This window comes from Musca autumnalis, unplaced genomic scaffold (assembly GCF_047663935.1).
Source record: "Musca autumnalis isolate F117 unplaced genomic scaffold, ASM4766393v1 scaffold_5, whole genome shotgun sequence".
Lineage (NCBI taxonomy): Eukaryota > Metazoa > Arthropoda > Insecta > Diptera > Muscidae > Musca > Musca autumnalis.
The window spans coordinates 94,063,730-94,069,729 of record NW_027412088.1 but is presented as its reverse complement, the minus strand read 5'-3'; the positions used below and the strand labels follow the sequence as shown (position 1 = coordinate 94,069,729).

The 6,000-nt window shown below is 35.1% G+C and overlaps 1 protein-coding gene and 1 long non-coding RNA gene across 3 annotated transcripts in view; one reads left to right on the top strand and one right to left on the bottom strand.

Moving 5' to 3' along the window:
• The first annotated feature begins 1,177 nt into the window (after window positions 1–1,177).
• The window catches only part of LOC141386539 (spermine oxidase), a 48,142-nt gene continuing 43,319 nt past the window's right edge, over window positions 1,178–6,000 (top strand). Inside the window, exon 1 of one of the 2 annotated variants that reach the window (XM_073955194.1) lies at window positions 1,178–1,477. The gene's annotated coding sequence lies outside the window, so the exon portion shown is untranslated. The remainder of the gene's footprint in view (window positions 1,478–6,000) is intronic. The other variant, XM_073955195.1, reaches the window with a different exon arrangement.
• On the bottom strand, window positions 3,468–3,855 carry LOC141386499 (uncharacterized). Its single transcript, XR_012408389.1, has 2 exons — window positions 3,722–3,855; window positions 3,468–3,658 (listed from the first exon to the last, which is right to left on the bottom strand). It is a non-coding gene; the product is annotated as an uncharacterized lncRNA (long non-coding RNA).

Below are 6,000 nucleotides of genomic sequence, written 5' to 3'. Positions count from 1 at the left end.
CATGGAGGTTCTCGCAGATCTGGAAGGCCAAAGCTTCGTTGGAGCGAACAAGTGAAACGAGATATCAGTAAGCTACAAATGTTCTGTAAAAGGCCAGCTAAGTAAAGTAAGTAACATGGCGGGTCTACGACGAATATTTCGCGGTGTTACATGATTATTCGGAAAAACAAACTTAATACTCTTTCCACATTGTGGTGTAGGGTATAATTATTCAGCACAAACTAGAAATAATGGTCTGTTCCTTTACTGATGAAAGTGGTAAAACCGGCAAAAGTAGCAAAAGTTGTAAACTGCTCCCATATGAATTGTATGGTGTCAGAAGTAAAAGAACGCTTTTCGAGTAAAAAGTGGTAAAACTTGAAGATTCTTGTACGTAAAGGAACAGAGCTTAAGTTATTTTACTTACATTCTCGTTTTCCATAATTTATTCAGTAATTTCTTCTCCATTTTGAATTTGTATTTATTTTAATTAGCAAATGTTTGTTTATGTTTTTGTCAAGAAATACAAAGTCCGTCACAAAACATTTGAATTTAAATCAGCCGACCTAACATGCAAATTCTTACAAGAAAAAAATTGTAAGTTCGCTGTCGCAGAACTCTCAATAATTCTCTCTCAATTCGCCTTTTTTACAAGTTTGGTATCCCGTACTTTATAAAGTGGTAAAAGTCGTAAACGATTTTCATATAAATTTTGTGTTCGGGAACGCAAAATGTGTAAAAGTGGTAAAAATTGTAAAAACTTTTTAGTTCTGGAACAGAGCTAATATTTTGTAAAAGTTTGTACAAATTTTTGGATTATTGTACAGACCTAAGGTAAACACAACATTTCAAAAAGTGACATATGGCCTGTTCCCGTACTTTATAAAGTGGTAAAAGTCGTAAAATTTGTAAAAGTCGTAAACGATTTTCATATAAATTTTGTGTACGGGAACGCAAAATGTGTAAAAGTGGTAAAAATTGTAAAAACTTTTTAGTTCTGGAACAGAGCTATAGAAGTATCACCATGGAAAAAAGTGTCAAAATTGCCACTTTAGTGGCACAACGGTCACGATGTTCACCACAACAACAACCACAATGGTGAAGAATTCATCGAACTGTTGTTGTCGTTGCTGTTGCTACTGTTATGTTCAAAATGAGACGGTAGACCAAGTGGGAAATTTATTAAAGCTAAGAAATCAGTCCGTTAAGAGAGGTATTGCGGAGTGCTTCTGTATACGAAAAAAGAATTTTAAGAACGCGCGTGCTACGTGCTGTCGTTCGTTTCGCCAAATAGCAAAAAGGCAGATAAAAAATAGTTTCTTTTTATTTATTTTGTTGGAGTACTTTAAAAAAAGTGAAGAAAGAAAAAAAAAAGAAAAAGCAAGGTCCATAATATATACTAAATTCAATGTTCAATTTTTGAGGCCTAAATGTTTAAGCAAAATTGAATATAGCCTGAAATTAAAGTGAAAAAATTGAAAATAGAAAATAAAATCAAGTGAGTGTCTTCTGGTACAGAATTGAAAAAATAATGAAAAAATCACAACACTTGTAAAATTGAAGTCGAATTGTTGCCTACATACCGCCAGACTAGCTAAGTGTAAAATAGCATATTAAACAATAATATTGAATTAAAATTGGCTAAACTAAATTGTTTACATCATAATTTATTATGCGTCTGGTGGTATGAGCATTGGTCATTCTTTCATTGTCTGGTCTCAAAATTCAGACTGGTTGTTTGTCTAGAATTCACGCAATCAATAAACCAGCACAATAAACTACCGCATTTTATCTGCCTCAATAAACACACGCACCGCATTCACACTTCCTGAGTAAGGTGAAGTGTGTATGGAAAATGATATGTTTGTGCTGAGTAACGCAGCAGTCCAATAGTCGAAGCAAAATAAAAATCAATTTAAAAATCTATAGAAAAAAATAATGACTTCTTTGTTTTTCCTGCCATCCATCTTACCACCGCCTATATTTCAAGCTTGAGATAGTAATAAAAAGAGCACATAACCAAACCTACAACCGCAACATGTCCAGCAGCAAACCCCAAATTGAATCATACTACCCAAAACAACAACAACCCAGAAAATTTGTATGCTGTTAAAGGAAACTAAAAATGCAACAATTTTCCCAATTTCGTAAATAAGTGTTGCCAGATTGTTATATAAAAGGGAGCTTATTGGTCTGTTCCTTTACTTTTGAAAGTGGTAAAACCGGCAAAAGTAGCAAAAGTTGTAATCTGCTTCCATATGAATTGTATGGTGTCTGAAGTAAAGGAACGCTTTTCGAGTAAAAAGTTGTAAAACTTGAAGATTCTTGCACGTAAAGGAACAGAGCTTATATTTGGTTTAGTTAGGGGACCAAGAACTTTTTGCCGAGTTAAGGCCATAATCGGTTAGCGTTCTTGCTCTGCTTGACTTCAAATGCTGCCTAATTCATTTGAATTAGGTAGTACTTGACCTTTAGTCTTTAGCGGCGTATTTCATTGTGTTTCTACCTTAGTTCTGGGCATATTAAAGCCCGACATATGTATACATAAATAAGTCTTATCTTAGAACAAAACAAGCTCTTTCCCCCGCGTGACTATTAAAATGTCGAGCGCGAAAAAAGTTGATCTTACAGAAGCCTACAACAAGGTCAAATTTTCCGAGCTTGGATGCCAAAGCCAAATGTGTGCGACAAAAACAAAAGTAAGATCAAAGAATGTATGGCGTTGCAAAAGAAAGTCATTTGAAATACTACCGGATGTGTCCAGATGTCGAATGTGCCATGACATGTTAATAGCCATTGCATCCCAGCGTTGTATCCTACCCCGAAGAGGATGTTTGTCTATAGAAGACCTCAGTTGTGCGATTTTCTAACTCATTTTTTTGAGTTACCGACAAAAATCGTTAACATCAAAACGCAAAGTTATGAATAAAAAGTTCAAATAAAAGTTGACAACACTCTTGCTATAGTAGAACTTTACGACTATTTTTTATTCGTCGATAACTTACCGAAACATATCGTTAATTACTGAAATTATAAGCATCCCAGCAAAATGTTCGATGACAGATCATGAGTTGAATCATAGGTGCAAGTGACTTGTCATAGGTGCAAATTTAGGTGAATCACCGATGAAATTTACAAGGGAGTGACACCTGATTTCACCTGTTCATTGTCATGGCATTTTGCACCAGTTCGTTGTCATGACATTTTGCACCAGTTCATTGTCACGGCATTTTGCACCAGTTCATTGTCACGGCATTTTGCACCAGTTCATTGTCATGACATTTTGCACCAGTTCATTGTCATGGCATTTTGCACCGGTTCATTGTCATGGCTTCTTGCACCAGTTCATTGTCATGGCTTCTTGCACCAGTTCATCGTCATGGCTTCTTGCACCAATGCTTTGGATCCGGATTTTTGCCAATCAGAAATAAAATTCGCAATACAATTATGTAATTTGTTGAATTAATAAGAATACAATGCGCAGATGATTTGTATCGCCAGATGTTATTTTTCTTTATTTTGTATGTAATTTTCAAAATTATATATTATATTAATCTGCAATATCATATTTATCTCTTCCGATGGCTGCAAGATACTTCTTTCAACTTGGGGGTTCCGTTTTTCCAATATTCGATAAATTATGTGTCAATCTCTGAACCAAGCTCATCGTTTGGGAAATCTAGTATAAATTTGAATTCTGTTATTTTATTTCAAAAGAAAAAGCTTATCCTGTAATAGTTACCACGTTATGGTCTCTTTTATACTTATTTTACCGATCTCCTACTTTGCTTCTCTCACTTTGCATGCCATGCTTGTGATATCGTGATCTTTCCATTGGAGTTTTGTTCCCTCGGGTCGCATAACGTCAAATGGCTCGTATTCATATGCCGGTGGGATCTTTATACAACCTGTTAACATGGCCCAACCAACCCAATAATTGCAGCTCGATATGTTTTACTATATCGGTGTTGGTCGGCTGGGGAAGCTCGTGGTTTATAGACCGGGTCTTTTGCATACTTCTTTTTAATATCCACAAAACGAAACAGGTTTCCAAACACAAAATATATTTTTCTTTTGTTTTATATCAATTTACATTGTATTTTTAATTAAAATATATAAATTTTGCCACTATCGACCACTTTCATCTGACTTTTATTTTCATTTTAACAATTACTTTTGCAAGTACACAATTATTCAAGTAAATGAGTATTTGATAATTTATTGTGCGATTACTTATCAATTTATTTGAACTCATGATAATATTGTGACAAAGATCGGATCTTTCACGACTTCAATTGCACTCATGAAAATTCGATGAAAAAGATCGGATCTTTCATGACTTCGATTGCACTCATGAAAATTCGATGGAAAAGATCGGACCTTTCACGACTTCAATTGCACTCATGAAAATTCGATGAAAAAGATGGGATCTTTCACGACTCCTTTCGCACTCATGCAAAAGAACCAGTGAAATCATGATTTCACATGGAATCACTTCCATTTAATTTTGCTGGGATTTTAATTTTACCGATTTTTGTCGGTAACTCAAAAAATGTGTTGGAGAATCGCACTACAGTTGCAGAAGACCTCTAGACTTCTGTCTGTAGAATACCTCAGGTGGTTTTCTGTCTTTTGACGGCCTCAAGAGGTATTTTCTCTATAGAAGACCTCAAGATGACAATGGAGGCATTGCCAGAATCTTAGAGACCTCAAATGAAACTAAATCTGAGCATATTAAAGTCCGATATATACATAATTCTTATGGCAGAACAAAACAAACTCTCGTTGAGGTTCCTGGTAATATAGCGGAAAACGTTTTAAAATATGTTAGAATTCCGGTGGGACTATTTATATGTCGAGTCCGGAAAAAAGTTTATCCTAAACGATGTTGCAGTTGTCCACAGCAAGGTCACTTTGTCCGACCTTGTGAAGGGACATACCGAAGCTAAATGTGTAGGAGTTGTGGCATAAACGACCACAAATCGAACACCTGTACTAGCCAGTCGCGATGTGTAATATGTTTACAAACGGGTCATTAAGACATAAACTACTAAATATGGGCACTAGAGCTACTTGTAGAAATGGTAATTTTAGTACTTCAAATAAATCTTGGCAGGGGCGTCAAGGCCAAGATTTAATGATGCAGAATGCAGATGAAAAATAAATCGATTTTTATATAGTGGAATTTATTTCGGGTCACTATTACTTTTAATTTTTAACAATTTTCTATTATTTTATACAATTTTCGAACAAAAACTAGCTCAATAACGGATGAGAGAATTAGGCCCCAGAATTCAGAGGATAAATCAGCAGAGTATATAAGAGAGCTGCTACTAAAACTATTCAAAGTGTAGGAGTGCGAAGAATGCTTCGTCGCAATACATACAAACGGCCTAAGAATTTACAGCTGTTATTTCTCACCAAACATATGTAGAGCTATCCGATTTCCTACAGAAAGTAGATAAATTCGAACAGCATTAGTTATTTGAGGCGATTTTAATAGGAAATCCTCGGAGTGGTCATCAAACTGATAAAAGGGGAGTGGCAATTAGCGAGATGATGTATTCGTTAAGACTAATTATTCTTAACAGAGATAGGCATTACTTTTAGTTTAATATCAGTTTAATATCAATATATTACGATGGCCATAAAGCAAGGTGGAATAAAAGAATATTAACCCAGAAATATCTAAAGAAAAAATGGGACGAAATGATTGAAAAGATATAAATAGTACAGTGAAAGATCTAACCGACTTATTGACGTCAAAAACAACAGTTATTGACATATCCCTTGCCGTAATGTAAAACCACGAAAAGAACCAGGCCCAGATGAAATACCCAATAAACTTATCTCGCCAGTTCAAAATGTGTGGCAGGAGCTCGTCTCCCACAAAAAAACCGTTATCATACAGACCTCTCTACATGTTACATTCCTGTGGTAAACAATTGAAGAAATTACTATAAAGACGAAATAAGCAAAAGTAAAGGATTCTCACATATGCAGGTTGTCTTCATTAAGTAA